The following is a 26106-nucleotide window of genomic DNA, read 5'->3' on the forward strand; positions in this document are numbered from 1 at the left end:
TCACCATCTGCAGTGATTTTGGAGCCCCCCAAAAATAAAGTCTGACACTGTTTCTACTGTTTCCCCATCTATTTCCCATGAAGTGATGGGACCGGATGCCATGATCTTCGATTTCTGAATGTTTAGCTTTAAGCCAACTTTTTCACTCTCCTGTTTCACTTTCATCAAGAGGCTTTTTAGTTCCTCTTCACTTTCTGCCATTAGGGTGGTGTCATCTGCATATCTGAGGTTATTGATATTTCTCCCGGCAATCTTGATTCCAGCTTGTGTTTCTTCCAATCCAGCATTTCTCATGATATATTCTGCATATAAGTTAAATAAGCAGGGTGACAATATACAGCCTTGACGTACTCCTTTTCCTATTTGGAACCAGTCTGTTGTTCCACGTCCAGTTAGAGCCCTTCAATTTCCCTTAGTAGTTCAGTTTGTCCTCTAATATTTTGACTGCTGATTCTAAAATGAAAAGTATCAATGGGCATGCTAATATAATTAAAGCTCATAATTAGTTTAAGAAAATAGATATAAAAATAAATCTTTATAGAAATCACATGGTACACAAATATCAATTAAAAATAAAATCCCAGTGATCTACTTATATTTTGGGGTGAAAACTCTATAGGACAGAAGCATCACATTTAAAATAGACAAATTACTCCAAAGGAAAGAGATGTAATTCAAGTAACATAAGAGTATTTTAAAATAATCTAAGTAGCAATTGTAAATAAAATGGGAAATATTGCTTCAGTAAATCAACCCAGAGTGTTATAGGAATATTGAATTGTGAGAATGAGGAAAACATTTATAAAATTATAAATGCATGAAAAGATGTAATAGAAGACTGTGAAGGTGAAAATAGGAAAAGTTGTAAAATATTGAATAAAATGTCTGAGATATAAAATTTAATAACCATAGAGATTCTATTCTAAAGTTATGTTTACTAGCAGAGAAAAGAAGAGTAAAGTAAATAGAAAATGAATAAAGAAATGTAAGAAAAAATCACAAATGTGAATGGCAGGAATATGCAAATCAAAAAAACTTACAGTAAAACTTTAGTCCACTGTTGGTGGAGACACAAATTGGTACAGTCATTGTGGAAAACAGTATGGCAGTTCCCTAAGAAATTAAAGTAATTGACTTAGCCAACAAAGTAGGTGGTAGGTATGAAAGAGTAAACACAGATACAGGAAAATTTCCATGTTAAAGAGCAAAAATCATTCATTTTTTTGCTCTCATTAAATAATACCAACACATTTTTATTTCTAATGTGCATTTCCTGATAGTTACCTGGTACCTTGATTTGGTATAAACATTCTATCTTCAGTTCAGTTCAGTTTGGTCACTCAGTCATGTCCAACTCTTTGTTACCCCATGGACTGCACCACACCAGGCCTCCCTGTCCATTTCCAACTTCCAGAGTTTACTCAAACTCATATCCATTGAGTCCGTGATGCCATACAATTATCTCATGCTCTGTTGTCCCCTTCTCCTCCCACCTTCAATCTTTCCCAGCATCAAGGTCTTTTCAAATAAGTCACCTCTTTGCAGCAGGTGGCCAACATATTGGAGTTTCAGCTTCAACATCAGTCCTTCCAATGGATACTTAGGACTGATTTTCATTAGGATGGACTGACTGGAACTTATTGCAGTCCAAGGCATTCTCAAGAATCTTCTCCAACACCACAGTTCAAAAGCATCAATTCTTCAGCACTCAGCTTTCTTTATAGTCCAACTCTCACTTCCATACATGACTACTGGAAAAACCATAGCTTTGACTAGACAGACCTTTGTTAGCAAAGTAATATCTCTGCTTTTTAATATGCTGTCTACATTGGTCATAACTTTTCTACAAAGGAGTAAGCATCTTTTAATTTCATGGCTTACAGTCACCATCTGCAGTGATTTTGGAGACAAAAATATAAAGTCTGCCACTGTTTCTCCATCTATTTGCCATGAAATAATGGGACCAGACAACATGATCTTAGTTTTCTGAATGTTGGAGTTTAAACCAACTTTTTCCCCTCTCCTCTTTCGCTTTCATCAAGAGGCTCTTTAGTTCTTCACTGTCTGCTATAAGGATAATGTCATCTACATATCTGAGGTTATTGACATTTCTCCCAGCAATCTTGATTCCAGCTTGTGCTTCATCCAGCTTAGTGATTCTGATAATGTACCCTGCATATAAGTTAAATAATTAACATGATAATATACAGCCTTGACATACTTCTTTTTCTATTTGGAACCAGTATATTGTTCCATGTCTAGTTCTAACTGTTACTTTCTGACCTGAATACAGATTTCTCAAGAAGCAGTTCAGGTGGTCTGATATTCCCATCTCTGGAAGAATTTTCCAGAGTTTATTGTGATCCACACAGTCAAAGGCTTTGGAATAGTCAATATAGCTGAAATAGATGTTTTTTTCTGGAATTTTCTTCTTTTCTCAAAAATCCAGTGGATGTTGGCAATTTGATCTCTGGTTCCTCTGCCTTTTCTAAAACCAATGTAAACATCTGGAGGTTCACGGTTCATGCACTATTGAGGGCTGGCTTGGAAAATTTTGAGCATTACTTTGCTAGCATGTGAGATAATGGCAATTGTGTGGTATTCTGAACATTCTTTGGCATTGTCTTTCTTTGGGATTGGAATGAAAACTGACTTTTCTAGTCCTGTGGCCACTGCTGAGTTTTCCAAATTTGCTGGCATACTGAGTGCAGCACTTTCACAGCATCATCTTTCTGATTTTGAAATAGTTTAACTGGAATTCCATCACCTCCAGTAGCTTAGTTTGTAGTGATGCTTCCTAAGGCCCACTTGACTTCACATTCCAGGATATCTGGCTCTAGGTGAGTCATCACATCATTGTGATTTTCTGGGTCATGAAGATCTTTTTCATACAGTTCTATGTATTCTTGCCATCTCTTCTTAACATCTTCTGCTTCTGTTAAGTCCATACCACTTCTGCCCTTTATTGAGGCCATCTTTGCATGTAATGTTCCCTTGGTATCTCTAATTTTCTTGAAGAGATCTGTAGTCTTTTCTATTGTTTTCCTCCATTTCTTTCCACTGATCTTATCTCTCCTTTCTATTCTTTGGAACTCTGCATTTAGATAGGTATATCCTTCCTTTTCTCCTTTGCTGTTCACGTCTCTTCTTTTCACAGCTATTTGTAAGGCCTCCTCAGACAGCCATTTTGCTTTTTTGCATTTATTTTTCTTGGGGATGGTCTTGCTCCCTGTCTCCTCTACAATATCAAAACCTCCGTCCATAGTTCCTCAGGCACTCTATCAGAATTAGTCCCTTAAGTCTATTTCACACTTCTACTGTATAATCGTTGGGTATTTAATTTAGGTCATACCTGAATGGTCTAGTGGTTTTCCCTATTTTCTTCAATATAATTCTGAATTTGGCAATAAGGAGTTCATGATCTGAGCCACAGTCACTCCCGGTCTTGTTTTTGCTGATTGTATAGAGCTTCTCCGTCTTTGGCTGCAAAAAATGTAATCAGTCTGAGTTTGTTGTTGACCATCTGGTGATGTCCATGTGTAGAGTTTTCTCTTGTGTTGTTGCAAGAGGGTGTTTGCTATGACCAGTGTTCTCTCTTGCCAAAATTCTATTAGCTTTTGCCCTGCTTCATTATGTATTCCAATACCAAATTTCCCTGTTACTACAAGTGTTTCTTGACTTCCTACTTTTGCATTCCATTCACCTATAATGAAAAGGGCATCTTTTTTGGGTCTAGTTCTAGAATGTCTTATAGGTCTTCATAGAACCGTCCAACTTCGGCTTCTTCAGAATTACTGTTTGAGGCATAGGCTTGGATTACCGTGATATTGAATGCTTTGCCTTGGAAATGAACAGAGATCATTCTGTCATTTTGGGAATTGCATCCAAGTACTCCATTTTGGACTCTTTTGTTGACTATGATGGCTACTCCATTTCTTCTAAGGGATTTTTGCCCACTGTAGTAGAAATAGTGGTCATCTGAGTTCAATTCACCCATTCCATTCCATTTTAGTTCACTGATTCCTAAAATGTCAGTGTTCACTCTTGGCATGTCCTGTTTGACCACTTCCAAATTGCCTTGATTCATGGACCTAACATTCTAGGTTCCTATGCAATATTGTTGTTTACATCTCAGACCTTGCTTCCATCACCAGTCAGATACACAACTGGATGCTGTTTTTGCCTTGGCTCCATCTCTTCATTCTTTCTGGAGTTGTCTACCTGCTGATCTCCAGTAGCATACTGAGCACCAACTGACCTGGTGAGTTCATCTTTCAGTGTCCTATATTTTTGCCTTTTCCTACTGTTCATGGGGTTCTCAAGGCAGGAATACTGAAGTGGTTTGCCATTCCTTTCTCCAGTGGCCCACATTTTGTTAGAACTCTCCAGCATGACTCCTCTGTCTTGGGTGGCCCTACACAGATGGAATGGTGTATGAGATGCCCTCATAGTTTTACTGAATTAGGCAAGGCTGTGGTCTATGTGATTAGATTGGTTAGTTTTCTGTGATTGTGGTTTTCAGACTGTCTGCCCTCTGATGGAGAAGGATAAGAGGCTTATATAAGTTTCTGATGGGAATGACCTACTGAGGAGGAAGCTGGGTCTTGTTCTGTTGGGCAGGGCCATGCTCAGTAAATCTTTAATCCAAATTTCTATTGATGGGTGGAGCTGCGTTCCCTCCCTGCTATTTACCTGTGGCCAAATTATGGTGGAGGTAATGAAGATAATGGTGACCTCCCTAAAAAGATTCCAGTATGTACTGCTACACTCAGTACCCCCAACCCTGCAGCAGACCACTACTGACCCTTGCCTCCACCAGTGACTCCCGGACACCCACAGGCAAGTCTGGGACAGTCTTTTGTGGGGTCATTGCTTCTTTCTCCTGGGTCCTGGCACACAAAGTTGTTGTGCCCTCCAAGAATCTATTTCCCAGTTAGGTGTAAGTTCTGGCAGCTCTATGGTGAGGTTAATGGCAACCTCCTCCAAGAGGCCTTATGTCATACCCACGTCTGCTGCACCCAGAGACCCTGTCCTTGTGGCAGACCACCACTGACCCATACCTCCACAGGAGATGCTCAAACACAGTTCTGTCTGTCTGTGGGGTCCCTGGTCATGGTGCACACAAACATTTTCTCTTAGTGATACCAATTAATGTTATAAGCCTCCTAAGTAAGAGCACTGAAGGCATATAATTTAGTATTAACTTATGTTAATTTCTTTCATGATAAGGCATGATGAGACAGTTTAATGCACATGAGCACTATAATAAAATCAAATTGAGAGAAGGGTAGCTAGCTCTGTACTATTGTCACACTATTACTAATATGTGTGAGTGCATATATCGATAGATCATATTACTAGTTTTAGTTCTGATATTTATGTATAAACACAATGTAGCAAGTACATATATTAAAGTCCAAGAGAGAAACTTTTTACTCAGTAAGAAATATCTTAAAACACTTAATATGTTTTACAAATGACTTCTCATAGAATGTAAGATTTCATTAGTTAGGAAGAAAAATTGGCAAAATGGCACTGCTCTATTGCCATTCTGGCAATAGAGGTATCAGTAATGCATTATTTATTTTACAGAAAGTGCTATAAACCTACAGAAGTAAAAGGTACAGTCATCCATTATCTTTCCCTTTAGCGAGGTAGACTAAGTATCTTTCAACATATTTCAACCCTTTGGCATTTTATAGTTAATTTATTCACCTATCACATTTCAGCTCAAAAGCAACATCTGCTTTCTTCCTGGCTTTGCTATATTGAGAAGTGACACAAAATACACATATTTTCTGTGTATTGTATAAGGTATAAAATTTATCTAAATGTTATATAGATAAAATTAAAAGAAATAGTACAGAAATGTGTATATACATGATCTATGCATATATTCACAGAGTAGAGCAGGAAGTTTATTTATTAGTCCATTCAGGATCTAAGATTTCTGCAGTTTTCAGTTGTGTAAATTAGGGATAAAAATTAGTTTAGCATGCTGAACTCTTTGACACTAAATGGTAATAAAAATTGAATATATCTAGTATTTGCATATACTTCTGAAGATGGACATTCATTTGTTCATTTAACAAATATATATAGAATACATGCTCTATGCCAGGTAATGTTCTAGCAGAAAAACATAGAAAAGTATCATTGAGGAATTTATCAATTTATCATCTAATTGAGAGTAACAGATTATATAGTTTATTGCAAGATGATAAATATTTGAGAAAAAAGGAAGAAAAGGAGAAAAGGGAGCACAGGTTGAAGCTGATGTGTGGGAAGACTGCAAAATTGTGGATGTTATTTGAGGACGATATTCTAAATATCTTGAAAATTTCTATAAAAGGAATCTGACATGAATATTCTTGTTCCTCAAGCCTTCTACACCTCTTTCAGATATTTCCACAGATGTCACTTTCCTGATATTCTTTGTATATTTCTGTCCTTCCAGTGTTTGTTCAATATTCACATTTTTAGTGTGTGTTTCCTTGTGCTTTTTCTCTTATTTGAAATTATGATTCTCCACTCATTTAAACTTTAACTCTACCCTTGCCATACATTGTCTTGAGTTCATTTTTCACCATTTTTTTCACCATATGAACAACTACATATTTTACAAACTAATTAGTTGATTGTCTGTCTTCTCCAACTTGGATATAAATTCTATGAAGGCAGAAATTTGCTTTGTTTTGTTTTCACTGCTATTGCTCTGGCTCTAGAAGAGCATTTGGGTTTAATAGAAACTGAACAAATCTTGACTGAATACACATTTAGTTAATATAGCTATCATTCTTGCTACATTCATTCCCTTCACTTGTTATATCCAGTCTTTTTACTATATCTCCTTTACTGTTTTATCCAAAATATCTGCTTAACCTGCATACATTGCCCCAATTTACTGGCATCAAGACTCTCTCATCTCCATTGCTCCATCTCCTACTCTTGTCAGTTTCCACATTTTCAAATCTACTCTCTTCACTTTTGCTAGAAGGAACATACTAAAGTGAACATCTGATAAACCTTTTTTTGTTTTAGAAATTCCTTGGTAGAGTCCTTGATTCTTAAGATAACAGAACATGGCTGTGCCAACAATTCAAACCTCTTGTTTTGCCATTTGCCAATCTTTCCTGATATCATACAGCCATTTTCCAGTTGATCAAAAAATTATCCTCTAGAATTTTACACATAATAAGCCTACTTCTAGAATACATGCTCACATCCACTCCCCCTTCATCCACTATTTGCTGTTGGATTAATGACTTTCTCAGGGAAGAATTTTTTTCTAACTCCTAGAACAATGTCTTGTAATATTACACAGATCTCTAAACTTTTCTTTCCTGGTCCTTACCATAGATTGTAGATTTGTGTTTCTGTGTGTGTGTATTTGAGGGATTATTTTTTATTAACTTCTGTCTTCTCCCCTAGGTTATACACACAGTGAGAATAGATATCATTTCTGCTATAATCAGCATGATTTACCTGGAACCCAGTACACAGTACATGCTCAAAATTAAAACCAGAATAAACAAGCAAGCAAATGTAACCTAAGTGAGAGTGGAAAACTTGAGAAAGAATATTCAGTTGAATCAGTACCTTTTGATACCAGTTCAGTGTGTTGATTAAACAGACTAGCTGAATAATGCTAAAATACTAAGGCCATTTAAAACAAACCAGTAATAGTGTGTGAAACTATATTATATAAGTCTAAACACAAAGAATATATAAATTCGATTGAGGACCTATGTATTTTTGTTATTTTTCCCCTTTTTTCATTATGTTTGACATTTTTGAAGCTGAGTTTTGTTACAGTTCATTAGCCTATTGCAACGTGCTAGTATGATGAGATTGCACTGAGATACATAACATAACATTTTAGCATGAACAATTGAAATTACAAGGTTTTGCAGATGTTATGTTGTGGAGATTGTTTCAGCTTGGCCTGGATGCTGAATTTGTGAGCAGGTAGCTTGTGATAGAGTGAGTTGAAATTGGTGCCCAATCATTGGAGAAAGTCGTAATGATGTATGAAATGAGAAATCTCTGCCCACTCATTTCAAAGAGAATACAAACCCTCCTTTAAATCACAGCTTGCTATTTCTACAAAATGTTTTGTAACTCCAGAGAATGGAAAGTCCATGGCATAGCCAAAACTTGCAGTTTATCAGAGAAACTGAGAGAAATAATATTTGTTAGAGGATTTGTGAAAATGAAGAATTATACATCTTGTATTGTAAGCAAGAATTTTTGTGACTATATAGATACCACCATTTATGCAAATAAGTTCCAATATCCTTAACTCAATGCATGTGTATACACATACATACACACACATACACATGACCATCCAGGAAAAATGCTCTGAAACACGTAAGTTAAACTCATTTCCATTAAATATTTTAAGCAACGTTTACCTTGACTCCTTTTGAATGTTCTAAAAGAGGCTATAAAAAGAAGATTCATTCACTCATTCAAAAATTATTTATATAAAATGTATTATATCATTCACAGTATTCACTAAGGACATAGAGTGAGCAAAACACAAGCATCTCTGCTTTCCTGGAATTCACTTTCTAATTCAGACATTAAGAAGAGTAAGTGAAGAAAATATGTAACATGTTTGTAGTAAATGCTATGGAGAAAAATAAAGTGAAAAGGGAGATCAAAAGAGTACAGTGAATATTTTTATTCTGGTCAAGTTGGTCAAGAAAAATCACACTAAAAAGTTCATGGGAACGGTTCTGAAGGAAGTAAGGAATCAAGGAAGCAAGCCATTTTATAATTAGGGAAAATGGCATATCAAACACCAGGAAAAACAAGGGAAACTGTGACTGTGCCTAGAAAATTCGAGAAAAAACAATACAGCAGTGTGAATATGCAAATAAAGTTTAAGAGAGACACTGGAATAGAAGATAGCTTACATAGAGACCTGTAGGCTGTTGTAAATTCTTTATTGATTCTAAGTGAAATAGGGAGCTATTGGTCAGGAATTGAGAACCAAGGAATGAGGCAGTCCAGGCTCACTTGAAAGCACTTTGGAAAGATAAAAATCAGTGGAGACTCACGAGAGGAGATGGAATGACTGTATGAATTAGGAGAGTAACAAAAATTGAGAGAATAGTAAACTTAAAATGCAAATAAGCGTCAAGTTACTTTAAATGTGAAACATACTGAACTAGGATAAGAAAGAGAAGGAAAGAGAAGAGAGGAGGAGGGAAAGAAAAAGCCTAATCCAGGTAACTTTTAGACGTGGGATTTTTACACTCTCAGACTAATGATTAAAAGAAATTATAATTATGAAAATTTAGCTATTAGATTTAGCATATTCTCTGCATGGTTGGAATTTGATTCTGAGTCCATATTTTATATATCCTAGAAAAATGTAGTAAGTAACTATATTGAAGATAATGTGTGTTAAGTCTCTCATTTTGGGAGAAAGATGTTACAAGTAAAAGGGAGGAGGCCTAGAATAAACATTATGGTATTGGACTGGAATTGGATGTTATCAGTATAAATTCAAAAAGAGATATATACACATATAAAAGTACATACACACAACCCCACACACATATTTTCTAGTTTTTAGTTTCTTTTGAAAATACATAGAAATGATACCTGAGTAACAATGAGCACCCCTTGTGCCTGATGTTCACATTAAACATCACTTTGAATTTAAAAGAATAAACGTACTGAAGGGAAATGATTTCAGGCCTCAGCAGTAAAAGGGAATGTTGAAAGACATATGGGAACATGTTGAAGAGGCTCCTACTGACCAAGCTTTTTGAAATATCAGGATAAATACATATTGTATTATAACCCATAGAATAAATCATGATTATACTGGTGCATAATCATATAAACACAAAATCAATTAATATGTTAATGTAGGAAAAGGCATTTCTTGACAGTAGTCTTCCAACAAATAAAAACAGGATGTAATTAATTAATTGCCACTTGGCAACCAGAGTTATAGCTGATTCCATGAGTATTCATGAATGGATGTTAAAAATGGTAAGTGAAAGTCTGATGAAAAATAAGATATTTACATAGTCTCAAAATATCCATCAATTACTCACTAATTGTAGAGGGGAAAGTATTGACTTTACCATGAGAAACCTGAAAGCATCACCTTAAATCAGTGATCAGTAACATTAACAGTAATAGGACAAACTTAGAGTATGTATGGATCTCCTTCAACTGTGCATTAGTAAGTTCACAGCATCACTTAAATGGAATTGTGACCCAAATGGACAACCTGAATCTGAGGAAATATTGAGAGAAATTCTATAAAATAACTTCCCTTTTATATATATAAAAGAATTGTGCTGGACTAAAGAAGACTAAAGTAATCTGGCAAGGTAATAAACTGCTATATTTCATAGTTTTAGATTTTTTTATATTGCAGTTATGTCAAAGAATGTTACTCTCCTTAGGAAATACGCACTGAAGTATGTATTTAAGATAATAGGCGTTATGTCTGCAATTTACTCTCAAATGGTTAATGGTTCTTTAAAATAAACAGAATAAATCAAATGGAACAAATTATTTTAAATGTTTGAATCTGTTAAGAAGGGCTTATATAACTCCTAGATTATTCATACAACTTCCCTGAAGTTTGAAATTCAGTAAAAAGTTAGAAAAACTTTATTCATTTTTTTTCTTTTAGGAAGAGTAGCATATTTGCAATATTGAAACTTCCAATGTAGTAACAGTCTACTACTTTTCTTCCCTTTCTAAAATATGTATTTCTTTGCCACCCAGTAAACATTTATAGTTTTCTAAAAAGAGATTTTTCTCACTTTTTACAAAATTATTTTCAGTAGTTTTTGGTTGATGCTTTTGAGATGGATTTTTCTTTCTTTATCAAAATCTAACTTTTGATATTTATATATTTCCTTGTATACAGCTATTCAACCAAAATGTATCTTATTAGTTCTAGTAGTCTATAATTTAATATATATATTTTTAATTGGGAGAGTATGTAGTATTATATGAATTTAAAATGTTGTCATGTTTTCTTCTCTTCCTAATACATTAGCAAAAAACATCCATAATAGTCTATCATAGGGGAACTAGGGAAAACTCAGTCAACTGAGGATCCTAATTGGGGAAAATCTAATGGTTATAATTATCACATATTCACAGACATATAGGCTTTTAAGAAATGGGAAATGTAGGTAATCTAGAATTGGAATGACATGAATGTCTATAGAATTATTGTCATGTTCCACAAAACAAAAAAGTATGATAAATATTCTTTTGATACTATAGTTTGTTACACAGTATACATAAATGTGTTAACTTTTACTTTTCAGCACTATTTGGCCATGAAAACTTCTATATTCTTAGGCATTATAAATCTTTGTTGTTGTTTTTTTTTTTGATGCAAAATAAAGAAGTTAAGCTAATAACTATGAAGTCTTCTGCTTCTTTCAATAGGTCTTAGGACTAAATAAACCAAAGATTATGTACCAATGTTTCTGTTGAAACAACCATGGTGGAAATGAATCAGAGGGTACAGTTCTTGTTCTGAGAGAAAGGAACAGGAAGGAGAATCACAATAAAATGCCTGAGACTTAATCAAATGTGAACCTGATGGGATTGGCATGTCCCCTGTTTGGAAAGAAAATCGGTCCAAATTGTCCCTGTGACAAACATGCTTGGGGTTCCTTGGCAATATTTTTCTTCTTGATAAAAACATCTTAAAAGGAAACTCTTTTAACCCCAGACATCCTTCTTTACTGCTTAGGACTTCATCGTACAAGGATATCCTGTTTGAAGCTGCTGCAGCCATCATGAGTCCTTGAATGTAAATACAAGCCAGTTAGCATTCTAACTCTTTAGAACGACTATACAACCACTTCCAGATTCTCAAGTAATACAACCAAGCCATCACGAGCTAGATATTCTCCTACCAGCAGCTGAACACAAAATACATGGTGAATACTTTTAACAGTAAATATGGCAGAAATCTCAGTTAAATAGAGGTACTAGAATGGCAGCTACCCTCAGCCATACCCATCCTAATGGGAGGGTATAAGAATATAACATAAGAATATTCTTTACTGGCACCAGGAAAAAAGATGGGGAATTGGATATAAGGAAATGGATACATTTTTTAATTAATGTTTGTTTTGTTTTGCCCTGATTTTGTATTCAATGAATATGCCTTTTTCATTTTAGTTAAGTACCCAGAGTAGAAGGTTCAAGTCAATAGCTATAAAAGGATAGACCAAATAGCACTCGTGTCTTTTATTAATTGCTTTAACCACATTGTGATATACCTGCCACAGGAATTCATCCCATTCACAATTACAGGGAGTTTCAGAATAAGAAAGATGAAGGGCAAATCTAAGTAGAAATAAACAAGAACATAGGTATTTTGTTGCTGTGACACTATTGTAGCAATGCAAACAACAACAAAACTTAGATTAAATAAAGGAAAGAGAAAGATATTAGGCTATTCTTTTAAGTAATACCTAATACTTTCAGTTGGAGAAGGCGATGGCACCCCACTTCAGTAATCTTGCCTGGAAAATCCCATGGACAGAGGAGCCTGGTAGGCTGCAGTCCATGGGGTCGCGAAGAGTCAGACACAACTGAGCGACTTCCCTTTCACTTTTCACTTTCATGCATTGGAGGAAATGGCAACCAACTCCAGTGTTCTTGCCTGGAGAATCTCAGGGACTGGGGAGCCTGGTGGGCTGCCGTCTATGGGGTCACACAGAGTCAGACACGACTGAAATGACTTAGCAGTAGCAATACTTTCAGTTCAGTTTAGTCGCTCAGTCGTCTCCGACTCTGTGTGACCCTGTGAATCGCAGCACGTCAGGCCTCCCTGTCCATCACCAAATCCCGGAGTTCACTCAGACACACGTCAATCGAGTCAGTGATGCCATCCAGCCATCTCATCCTCTGTCGTCCCCTTCTCCTCCTGCCCCCAATCCCTCCCACCATCAGAGCTTTTCCAATGAGTTAACTCTTCGCATGAGGTGGCCAAAGTACTGGAGTTTCAGCTTTAGCATCATTCCTTCCAAAGAAATCCCAGGGCTGATCTCCTTCAGAATGTACTGCTTGGATCTCCTTGCAGTCCAAGGGACTCTCAAGAGTCTTCTCCAAGGCCACAGTTCAAACACATCAATTCTTCGGCACTCAGCTTTCTTCACAGCCCAACTCTCACATTCATACATGACCACAGGAAAAACCATAGCCTTGACTAGACGGACCTTAGTCGGCAAAGTAATGCCTCTGCTTTTGAATATACTATCTAGTTTGGTCATAACATTTCTTCCAAGGAGTAAGCATCTTTCAATTTCATGGCTGCAATCACCATCTGCAGTGATTTTGAAGCCCAGAAAAATAAAGTCTGACACTGTTTCTGCTGTTTCCCCGTCTATTTCCCATGAAGTGATGGGACCGGATGCCATGGTCTTCGTTTTCTGAATGTTGAGCTTTAAGCCAACTTTTTCACTCTCCACTTTACTTTCATCAAGAGGCTTTTTAGTTCCTCTTCACTTTCTGCCATAACGGTGGTGTCATCTGCATATCTGAGGTTATTGACATTTCTCCCAGCAATCTTGATTCCAGCTTGTGTTTCTTCCAGTCCAGTGTTTCTCATGATGTACTCTGCATATAAGTTAAATAAGCAGGGTGACAATATACAGCCTTTCCGTACTCCTTTTCCTATTTGGAACCAGTCTGTTATTCCATGTCCAGTTCTAACTGTTGCTTCCTGACCTGCATACAGATTTCTCAAGAGGCCGGCCACCTAATACTTAAGTCACTTCTAATATAGACAATTACTAATGCCTTCTTACTATTGGGAGAAATCAAGGAATAGAGAAGTCACAGAAACTTCTCTAGGTCACACAACAAACAAATACTGGAATTGGAACCAGCAACATGATCTCTATAATATCACAGTCTGTACTCTTAATTGTCATGCTACTAACAACTTACATGTTTTTTATTGTACCTGGGAAGTCAACACACAAAAACATCCTCCTGATTCTACTTTATGTCACAGACTTGTCAAATTGAAGAGCAGCTGCTTTGACAGTATCTTAGAGCTGGTTTATTAAATAAGCCTGTGCAAAGTTTTCAGAACTCCACTTATATCAGTTTTTTTTAGACTTAATGTCTATGATTCAATAATAATGCCAGCTTATTAGTGCTACAATTTGTTGTTATTCTTTAGAAGAAGCAGACAGACAGTTCTTACTCTGCTAAATGATTTTGTCTCCAGGCTTAAAATAATTACATGCATTAGTAGAGAAAAGAACAAGGGGACCAGGTCAGAAGATGGAAGTTGTCTTTAGATGAAAATAAACAACTCAAAAAGGTACAAAGGTGAATTTTAGAAAATATGAGCCAATAGATGGTATGTTGATCAAGTGGCATATTTTTTACCAAGGGTAATTGATGACATCAAATTCATTTGAGAAAAAAACAACTGACCTTTTAGGCTGGCATGGGTTCAATGTAAGTATACTACATCTTTCCTATGAGATTAAAAGAATGTATATACAGTATTCCATGCTTTTATAAAAATAATTGTATAAAAATTATCATAGTACACAGGGTATAGAAAACTAGATTGGATTATATACATACAAGTTTCTGGATCAAAGGATCCATGAACTAACTCTAAAGGCTCTCAATCATCTGATTTGGGATATACTAATAATAGATTCAAAATAGAAATAAGTAACAGAATTCTGAGAGGAAGAGATGATCCAATTTGTGGAATAGCTTGAGCCAAATAGTTGAAAGAGTTTAATAAAATTTTGTGTTGATCTAAAGAGTCAATATTTGGGAAAAATTTAGTCTAGAATGTGGTGGGTAATAACAACATTTTTAAAAAACTAACAACAAAATAATACATATGGTTTAGATACAACTTGAATCATGCAAAAAATAAGACTGGCAGCTCTGATTTAATACATTTTATGTGAAAATTACAAAGGGATTTCAAATAAATATGATTTTGATGTGCATCAGCCCCTTAAGTTTTCCATGCTGTCATTCAAGTGACATGGCTCTTAAAGGTCACCCTAGTAACACTAATTATGTCCCCTATCCCAGCCAATTCTGAATTGGGTGCTTTTTCTCTACCTGATATAGTCCCAGGTAAGTGTGGGCCAGGTGAAATATTTCACATAAGAGGCAGGCAAATGGCAAGGAACATATTCTTTGTATGCTTTATATACACTTAAAATCTATCACTTGAATCACTCTGAATTTATCTGTGTTGCTTGCAGCTGTCAAGGTAACAGCCCCTTTCCTGCTTTGTCTTTAAACTGCTTGATAATTAAATAAAAAGAAGAACATAAATAAAGAAATGTGCCCCCGGAAATTTTCATTATTAATGTTCTATGACTAAATTGGAAATCTGCTACTGTACCCCAAGGGGGTGATTAATTTAGCAGACTAGGAGTTTTGATTAAAAGGGAATGAAATGTCTGACACATAGTCTATTTATCAGTTATTATGATATTAAAACACTCTAGTCATTCTGGCACCTAGATGAAGACTTCACAGCCTAAATGTCACTTCATTTTGCTTCTTTTGATTTGGTGGTGTTTTATGGGCTTATTACTGTGAAAGTGAAGTCGCTCAGTCGTGTCCGACTCCTAGCGACCCCATGGACTGTAGCCTTCCAGGCTCCTCTGTCCATGGGATTTTCCAGACAATAGTCCTGGAGTGGATTGCCATTTCCTTCTCCAAATGTGTTTATATGTGTGTGTGTGGGTGAGGAGCACACATTCTCACTGATCTTTGAAGAAAAATAATGCTACAATAAAGCTTTCTTTCAAAAGTTGTTTTCCCTATTTCTACATGTTTCAGAAGATTTGGGGAATATACAAAGAAATTTATATTTTTTGAATTAGCTGGTCATTCCAAAAATTGAGATTATTATAAATGTTTTCTATTGCTGCTAAACAGTCAAAAATATAGTTATTAGGATGTGTAATTTATGATCCTGTTTCATTAAGTAATTGATTCTCCTAGTGAGTGAAAGTTAGTCATGTCTGACTCTTTGCAACCCATGGACTATACAGTTCATGGGATTCTTCAGGCCAGAATACTGGAGTGGATAGCTGTTCCTTCTTCCAGGGGATCTTCTCAACCCAGGGACTGAACCAAGATCTCCTTCACTGCAGGTGGGTTCTTTACCATCTGAGCCATCAGGGAAGCCCTAGACTCTCCTAGACCAAAACATTATAATTAAAGGGTTGTACCATATCACTGATTTAGATAATATACAAACAATATAAAAAAGGAATACAGATATTTTAGTGAGTAGCTTTAATTCCCCAGAATATGCTGAAGATATTAAATGCTAATGTAATTCAGAAAATAAATGGTAAAATATCACTTGTGTTTATTTATTTTTTTTATTTCATTTAAATGTCTACCATAGTTTAACCTTTGTCTTTCCAGATAATTTGACCACCCATTACCATTTGGAAAATTAAGTTCAAATATCTTCTCATAGTTTTGTGTCTTTCTCTCTTTGTGTGTCTCTGTGTTTCTGTCTCTGTTTCTCTCTCTCCTTCTCTGCTCCCCCTATCCCATCACTCAACATGGGAATCATGTTTTCTTTTTTTTTTTTTTTTAATTGATCTTGTTATTGGTTTCTAAGTAAATTTTAAAACCTGACCTAAGTAAGAGTGTTTGACTGGGGTCTTCTTTCCCAATCTTACTTTTCATTCTTCCTTTAAAGTCTTAAATGACTGAAACCTGGGGCAAGGCATGTTACATTTGGAGCAATAATCTATTTTTTTTCCACCTCATTTCTACTCTCCAATTCGTATTCAAGGGCAATTCCATATCCTGAGCTGGAAGAAGCATGAAAACAATGAAACCTTGGAATAGATATAAGGTCAGTAGGAAAAGACCACTTATTCAAACTGAAACTCTATTCAATTATCTACTGATCCTGATTTCCAAGTTTTAAGTCATTCAAAATCCCCAAAGTAAAGAGAGGGCTATGTGCCTAAGCAGAGTTTGGTGATGTAAAAGGGAAGATACTCAAAAGTTTCATATTCCACGGGGGAGTGGGGGGGGGGGTGGGGGGGGGTGGGGAGCACTATACAGAATCAACATTAGTTCAGTTCAGTTGCTCAGTCATGTCTGATTCTTTGTGGCCCCACGGACTGCAGCCCCCCAGGCCTCCCTATCCATCACCAGCTCCTGGAGTTTACTCAAACTCATTTCCATTGAGTTGGTGATGCCATCCAACCATCTCATCCTCTGTTGTCCCCTTCTCCTCCCACCTTCAGTCTTTCCCAGCATCAGTGTCTTTTCCAGTGAGTCAATTCTTCGCATTATGTGGCCAAAGTATTGGAGTTTCTGATTCAGCATCAGTCCTTCCAATGAATATTGAAGACTGATTTCCTTTAGGATTGATTGACTGGATCTTCTTGCTGTCCAAGGGACTCTGAAGAGTCTTCTCCAACACCACAGTTCAAAAGCATCAATTCTTCAGCACTCAGCTTTCTTTATAGTCCAACTCTCACATCCATACATGACTAGTGGAGAAACCAGAGCTTTTCCACTTGGCAAAGTAATGTCTCTGCTTTTTAATATGCTGTCTAGGTTGGCCATAACTTTTCTTCCAAGGAGCAAGCATCTTTCAATTTCATGGCTACAGTCACCATCTGCAGTGATTTTGGAGCCCCAAAATATAGTCTGTCACTGTTTCCATTGAATCAATTTAAAACCTACCAAAAATCCAATACAGAGATTCCTTTACCATCTAACACACAAAATAATCATTTAGCTTTCCTTATTTTTTAAGACTGAATATTTCATTGCATATATGCACCACATTTTTTAAATCTATTTATCTGTCCATGGACATTTAAATTGTTTCTATATCTTGACTACTGTCAATATGCTGCAATGAACATTGACATGCAGATCCTTCTTGGAGACTCTAATTTCAGTTCTTTCAAACATATACCCAGAGTGGGAATCCTGGATAATATGGCAGTTATATTTGTATACTGAGGAAACTACATACTGTTTTCCACAATGGCTTTACCATTTTCCAGTCCCACCAAGAGTATACAAGGGTGTCAATTTCTCCATAATTTAACCTTTTGCTTTTTGAGGATAGCCATCCTAACAAGTGTGAGGTGTTATAATCTCATTGTGCTTTTGTTTGTATTCTGATTAGTGATGCAGAATACCTTAACATGTACCTGTCTTCTTTGGAGAAATATCTATTCAAGTCCTTTTCCCCACTATATGCAACAATACAGATGCACCTGGAGGACATTATGCTAAACAATATAAGCCAGTCACAGAAGGACAAATACTGTACAAGTCCACTTTCTTGAGTTATTTTAAGTAATCAAACTCATAGAAACAGAGAATAGAATGGTAGTTGCCAAGGGCTTCCCTGATGGCTCCCATGGTAAAGTGTCTGCCCTCAATGCGGGAGACCTGGGTTCGATTCCTGGGTTGGGAAAGTCCCCTGGAGAAGGTAATGACAATCCACTCCAGCACTCTTGCCTGGAAAATCCCATGGACAGAGGAGCCTGATAGGCTACAGTCCATGGGGTCGCAAAGAGTCGGACATGACTGAACGACTTCACTTCACTTCCTTGCCAAGGGCTAGGGAGATAGGAAACTAAGGAGCTGTTGCTTAATGGGTATAAAATCTCAGTTGTGCATGAGACATTAATGACAGAGATCTGTCTGTTTCATAGTATCATGCATATAGCTAACAATTCAGTGTTGCACACTTAAAAATTTGCTAAGAAGGTAGATCTCATCTTATGTGTTCTTAGCACACACACAAAGTGGAGAGGGCAGCACTTTAAAAGGTGACGAATTTATTACCTTGAATGTGGTGATATTTTCATCGATATATGCATATCTCAAATTATGTACATTAAATATATCCAGTTTTATTGTGTATCAATGATACTTCAACAGAACTAATTTAAAATTCATTTGTGACATGAGGGGAAAGTTAATAATCTTAATAATATAACAGGAATTAGCAATTATTAATGTCTTCCTATATTGTATCAAGTATAATGATAAATACTTTATATTTATTATCAACTTTTATAAGTCTCCTATAAAGTAAGTGATACTGTTTTCATTTTATAGATTTTATTACTGTTGCTAAATTATGCTATTTAGGATAAGATAACTGGTAATGGAAGAGACTGGGCTATTACCAAAACCCAGACTCATAAACTGATACAAAAAGTGATATACTGAATACTAGCAGCTGCTAATTGACTACACATAGACTTCCCTCAAATATTTGTTCAAGCTTAACTACTTATCTGTGATTGGTTCATAACACAAAACAGGTGTCTCACATCTACCTTATTCACTTTCCTTATCCATTCAGTTTTTAGAAATGAACCCTACATTAATGGAGCATGAAGGTGGGAAGAGCACAAATGCTAGAGTTCTAAAAACCTGAGAGTGTATTACTTCTATTCCCTGAACTAGCTACTTGAGACTTCTACCAGCCACCCATTTGTCTTGTTTATTTTCCTGTTACATAAAATGAAGATGTAAGGTAAACACCTTCTAAGTTGATGTGAATGTATAAGATCATGAATGTAAGACATCTAGTGCTATGATTAACACAGAAATGTAATCAAAATGGTAGACACATGACTAAGATCTCCAGTTTCTTGAGTGACTGATGAGAATATCAACTACTTAACTTGCTCTGCTTCTTTAACTCTGATTTTAACTAGAATTCTAATCTAGCTACATTTGTATATGTTTTCTTTTCCTTTAATGTTCAAAGAGGATGAGCATGATATTGGATAAGAAAATTGAGGCACAAGAATTTAGAAGATTGAGTTGAATATTAGAGCCCCCTAATGAATTTCTTGCCACCCTGGCTGTACTTCACTGTGCCCTTTGGTGCTCACTGACCCTGTACCACTTTGCTCCGAACACTCTCAAACATTCCAAGCCAGTCCTAGCTCAGTGGTTCCCTGGACAGATGCTGAGTCACTGATGACAAAAATTTAAAAACTGCACACCTAGGCACTGAGTATCCTAGAAGCTATCCCACATCTTGGTTCCAATTTCAACCTCATTCCACCTTTTAACAGGAAGATGGAAAAGTCTTTAATGGCAATAGGTCATTTATGCTTAATTTAGCATTTATTACATCTGCACTTAGTTCTTACCTCTGGATAACTTAAATGTGGCTATATAGGAGGGCCTGCACATCAAGAAGACAGGGATCAAGGTCATCCCCATGGAAAAGAAATGCAAAAAAACAAAGTGGCTGTCTGGGGAGGCCTTACAAATAGCTGTGAAAAAAGTGAAGTAAAAAGCAAATGAGAAAAGGAAAGATATAAGAATCTGAATGCAGAGTTCCAAAGAATAGCAAGAAGAGATAAAAAAAGCCTTCTTCAGTGATCAATGCAAAGAAATAGAGGAAAAGAACAGAATGAGAAAGACTAGAGATCTCTTCAAGAAAATTAGAGATACCAAGGGAACATTTCATGCAAAGATGGGCTCAATAAAGGACAGAAATGGTCTGGACCTAACAGAAGCAGAAGATATTAAGAAGAGGTGGCAAGAATACACAGAAGTACTGTACAAAAAAGATCTTCACGACTCGGATAATCTCGATGGTGTGATCACTCATCTAGAGCCAGACATCCTGGAATGTGAAGTCAAGTGGGCCTTAGAAAACATCACTATGAACAAAGCTAGTGGAGGTGATGGAACTCCAGTGGAGCTGTTTCAAATCCTGAAAGATGATGCTGTGAAAGTGCTGCACTCAATATGCCAGCAAATTTGGAAAACTCAGCAGTGGCCACAGGACTGCAAAAGGTCAGTTTTCATTCCAATCCCAAAGAAAGGCAATGCCAAAGAATGCTCAAACTACCACACAATTTGCACTCATCTCGCACGCTAGTAAAGTAATGCTCAAAATTCTCCAATCCAGGCTTCAGCAATACATGAACAGTGAACTCCCTGATGTTCAAGCTGGTTTTAGAAAAGGCAGAGGAACCAGAGATCAAATTGCCATCTGCAGGATCATGGAATAAGCAAGAGAGTTCCAGAAAGACATCTATTTCTGCTTTATTGACTATGCCAAAGCGTTTGACTGTGTGGATCACAATAAACTGTGGAAAATTCTGACAGAAATGGGAATACCAGACCACCTGACCTGCCTCTTGAGAAATCTGTGTGCAGGTCAGGAAGCAACAGTTAGAACTGGACATGGAACAACAGACTGATTCCAAATAGGAAAAGGAGTATGTCAAGGCTGTATATTGTCACCCTGCTTATTTAACTTATATGCAGAGTACATCATGAGAGACACTGGACTGGAAGAAACACAAGCTGGAATCAAGATTGCTGGGAGAAATGTCAATAACCTCAGATATGCAGATGACACCACCGTTATGGCAGAAAGGGAAGAGGAACTAAAAAGCCTCCTGATGAAAGTGAAAGAGGATAGTGAAAAAGTTGGCTTAAAGCTCAACATTCAGAAAACGAAGATCATGGCATCTGGTCCCATCACTTCATTGGAAATAGATGGGAAACAGTGGAAACAGTGTCAGACTTTATTTTTTTGGGCTCCAAAATCACTGCAGATGGTGACTGCAGCCATGAAATTAAAAGACACTTACTCCTTGGAAGAAAAGTTATGACCAACCTAGATAGCATATTCAAAAGCAGAGACATTGCTGTGTCGACTAAGGTCCATCTAGTCAAGGCTATGGTTTTTCCTGTAGTCATGTATGGATGTGAGGGTTGGACCATGAAGAAGGCTGAGTGCTGAAGAACTGATGGTTTTGAACTGTGGTGTTGGAGAAGACTCTTGAGAGTCCCTTGGACTGAAAGGAGATCCAACTGGTCCATTCTGAAGGAGATCAGCCCTGGGATTTCTTTGGAAGGAATGATGCTAAAGCTGAAACTCCAATACTTTGGCCACCTCATGTGAAGAGTTGACTCATTGGAAAAGACTCTGATGCTGGGAGGGATTGGGGGCAGGAGTAGAAGGGGACGACAGAGTTTGAAATGGCTGGATGGCATCACTGACTCGATGGACGTGAGTCTGAGTGAACTCCGGGATTTGGTGATGGACAGGGAGGCCTGGCATGCTGCGATTCATGAGGTCGCAAAGAGTCAGACACGACTGAACGACTGAACTGAACTGAACTGCACATCAAGAAAAATTTTTTTTGGAATTAGATGTTTGTATTTTTTAACATTTTGTCTCTCTATTCTTTTCTTTTTTAGCTATGACAATTACAAAGCAAATAAATAAAACTAAGCACTTTAAACACATACATATACAAACATCAGAAGTGGTGCTCAGAGACATTCAGTGTGTCATAAACATAACCAGAGCAAATAAAAAGACGCCATTTTGACACACTTAAGGATAAAAGGGAAGCAACTACACTGCATATTATTGCCAGATTCTGGGATTCAGAAATAAGCCAGAATATCTGAATCTTGCTGCTGCTGCTGCTAAGTCGCTTCAGTCATGTCCAATTCTATGCAACCCCATAGACAGCAGCCCACCAGGCTCCTCTATCCCTGGGATTCTCCAGGCAAGGACACTGGACTGGGTTGCCATTTCCTTCTCCAATGCATGAAAGTGAAAAGTGAATTTGAAGTCACTCAGTCGTAGGAGCTACTTTATTTTGGGCAAAATGTACAGAGCTGGTTAAAAGTAAACCAGACCCATGGGCTCCCTTGACCTGGGGAAGAAGTAGGTAAAGAATGAAGATGGGGATAAGTATTCTGTACGGATAATTATTTCTGTAAGAATAGAGCAACTCTAAGTCAAAAATATCTCCCTGCCATGGATGGGCAGTGACTGAGCCCCAAAATGGGTTTTCTAACATTATAGTGAATATTTTTGAAGAACTCTGCAAAACATAGCTTCTTTCTCTTCTCACCTCAAGGGTTCTCTGGGTTTATTTCCATCACTGTACAAGCTAAATCACTTCAGTCATCTGACTCTTTGCAACCCTTTGGAGTGCAGCCTGCCAGACTCCTCTGTCCATCATTATTTGAAAGCTGAGGTAATGAGCCCATGTGCACTTGATGCACATGGTGCCCCACGAAAAAAGGTCAGTCACCCTCCTTACCCTTTGTCTTTCACCAGTTTGGAGTCTGCAATATGAGTAAGAGCTGCTGCTGATATCCTTGTGACCCTGGCTTACTAGATCAAAACTTGGCTAGATCAAGCCAAGAATGACAACTTTGCACTGAGAGTGAACAGAAATTTAAATTCTACAGGTGTGTTGTTATTTCATGTTTACTTAATTCACCAGAAGTTTGGAACTCAAAGATCATATGGGAATAGTGTGATAACAAACACCAGTTCTCTCAGATATTTTCATGCAAATGAGACTCAAACCATACCTATAACTTTTATGGATTTTATGCTTAGGCTGTTTTAATTTGTTGAGTTTCTATGCCTTTTTCTTCTTACTTTTTTTTTTTTTTCCTTTGCTAAGAGGAGTGTTTCAGGGAATAGGGGGCATGGATATTCTCAAAACAGATTAGTGTATATTTAATTGGAGATATAGTAGGAATAAAATGAAAGTAAAGCAACTTATTGGTATGATTGGAAACAAATAAGTAAGTGTGACACACAAAAGTAAGTATGATAGCACTAATGGGAAAGGGGAGAAAAGATGTCAGGATTAATCAGAAAAATAAAGTTGTTTCTGGCTAAAAATTGAATTATGATTCTTTGAGTATGCAAAGATAGAGAAGATGTTGAATTGGACACCACTAATATTATGACTCCTGTTCTAAATCCATAGATAACAGCTTTACTATTTTGTAAACATGATCTTTAGTTCCCTGTGGAATAGACACGAGGAGATGATGGTGCTATTGTGTCATTTTTATTTTTACCATCATCATGTTGCTTTTTATGAAGCATTGTTTCTCTCCTCTGAGATACTCTGGAGGAAAGTAGTGGGAAATTACAGTAATTTCTGTTCACTGGGGCAGCAGATGATACCTGCAACTGTTTGTCTTTCTCATATCTATTTAAATTTGGTTATTAGATGGAAAATCTTAAGAATTGACAACACATATTCCCTTACATAATGATCTCCCAATTCTTGTAAGTAATGCTAAAGATAATTTTTAGCAATTTCTGGACTTTGTTCACTCTTCATACATTCTAACAGTGTATGGCACAAGACCAAAATCCAGTGTGTTGTGCCTTTACTCAAAGGATGACCAGAGTTTTCATGTTCATCAGCGTTTCAGTCTCAGCATCTTAATATCATACATGTCTGTATATTTTTTCCAGGATCCTTGAAAAAGCCTTTTACTGATTTGGGAAATAAAATAGAGAGAGAAAATATTAAAAGCAGTGTTTTAAGTGTCAGAGATAATTTAATTCACATTTTGTTGCAGACTTTTCCCCTGTCTCCTCAAAAGTGGTAAACAAATTGGTTTTATCTCCATATCACATTCATTATAATCTTCTTCATAAATAAGGGTTAGTTTATTCAAGGGTTTGTTCCATTTCCCCCCAGAATCATTTTATTTGTACTTTGTTTAAATGTAATAAACAGAATAAATATCCTGGCAACTTGAATAGGAGATTGAGTTCTTAGGTTGAAAACAAGATCCTAGTAAGCAATAACGAGCTCTGTCTCTGGCATAGGAGTTAGACTCACAAAGCTTAGGGAGATGTGTTCGTGGAAACTTTTATAAGAAATGAATGTTACCCTTTGCCATGATTCACAATGATGGTGTTAAATAGCAAAATGAATTTTGTGGAACTGCCAATACAGCTGCAACACTCTATGTGGGATTCTGCCTTCAAGTGGAGAGGTAATGGGTGTACCAGACAAGCTCCAAATGTACAACTACAGCTTTCATCCAATTATTCCAAAAGCTACTTAAGTGACCCTGAAGCCAATTAAAAATCTATGTGAATCTGTTCTTATTGTCCAATGGACCCAAGTGGGTACATTTTTATTTGAAGCAGGCTCTTAAATTTAAAAGGGAGTTTTAGAGACACATAAAAAGAATGTCTGGGTTTTGCTCATATCCCAAAAAGGGAAATAATTACTAGAGTAATTGTCTCATGATGTCTTTCACATATACCTTACAACTTAGATCTGATCTGAAGATAGAAAGATCTGCATAGCTTTTGTATCCAGAATACAACCTACACATACTAGGTATCAAACAAACAATAGACGAGTATCAGTATCTATTGATAAGAGGACTGGCATCAGAATTTGATAGGGGGAGTTTTTTTCTTAGCCTTGGGGATGTCCATATGAACTGTCTCTTATATCCTTAATGCTTCTAATTTCCAGGCAAGATAGACAGACATACAGATTGTTAGATATTTAGATAGATGACAGATATGCAAACACATACATAAACAGATACATGAAAACAGAGATACATGTATAGATACTTCAGCACATAGATAGATGATCGACCTTTGGATATAGATATATATCCATATACATGAAAGATAGGACTATAGACAGATAGATCTTCCCCAGTGGTCAGACAGTAAAGAATCTGCCTGCAGTGCAGGAGATGTGGGTTTGATCGCTGGCTCAAGGTCCCTTAGAGAAGAGCATGACTACCCACTCCAGGGTTCTTTTTAAAATTTATTTATTTTAATTGGAGGATAATTATTTTACAATATTGTGATGGTTTTTGACATACATCAACATGAATCGGCCAAAGGTATACATGTGTCCCCCTCATCCTGAACTCCCCTCCCACCTTCCTATACACACAATGGAATATTACTCAGCTATAGAAAGTAATGCATTTGAGTCAGTTCTAATGAGGTGGATGAACCTGGCGACTATTATACAGAGTGAAGTAAGTCAAAAAGAGAAACACAAAGACTATATATTAACACATATATATGGAATTTAGATGGTAACAACAATGCTACATGCAGGGCAGCAAAAGAGAAAAAGACGTAAAGAACAGACTTTTGCACTCCAGTACTCTTGCTTGGAGAGTTTCATAGACAGGGGAGCCTAACGGACTACAGTTAATGGGGTCATAAAGAGTCAGACACAGCTCAACGACTACCATATTCACTTTCAGATATATAGATAGCTAGACACA

Source organism: Budorcas taxicolor, chromosome 6, assembly GCF_023091745.1.
Source record: "Budorcas taxicolor isolate Tak-1 chromosome 6, Takin1.1, whole genome shotgun sequence".
NCBI lineage: Eukaryota > Metazoa > Chordata > Mammalia > Artiodactyla > Bovidae > Budorcas > Budorcas taxicolor.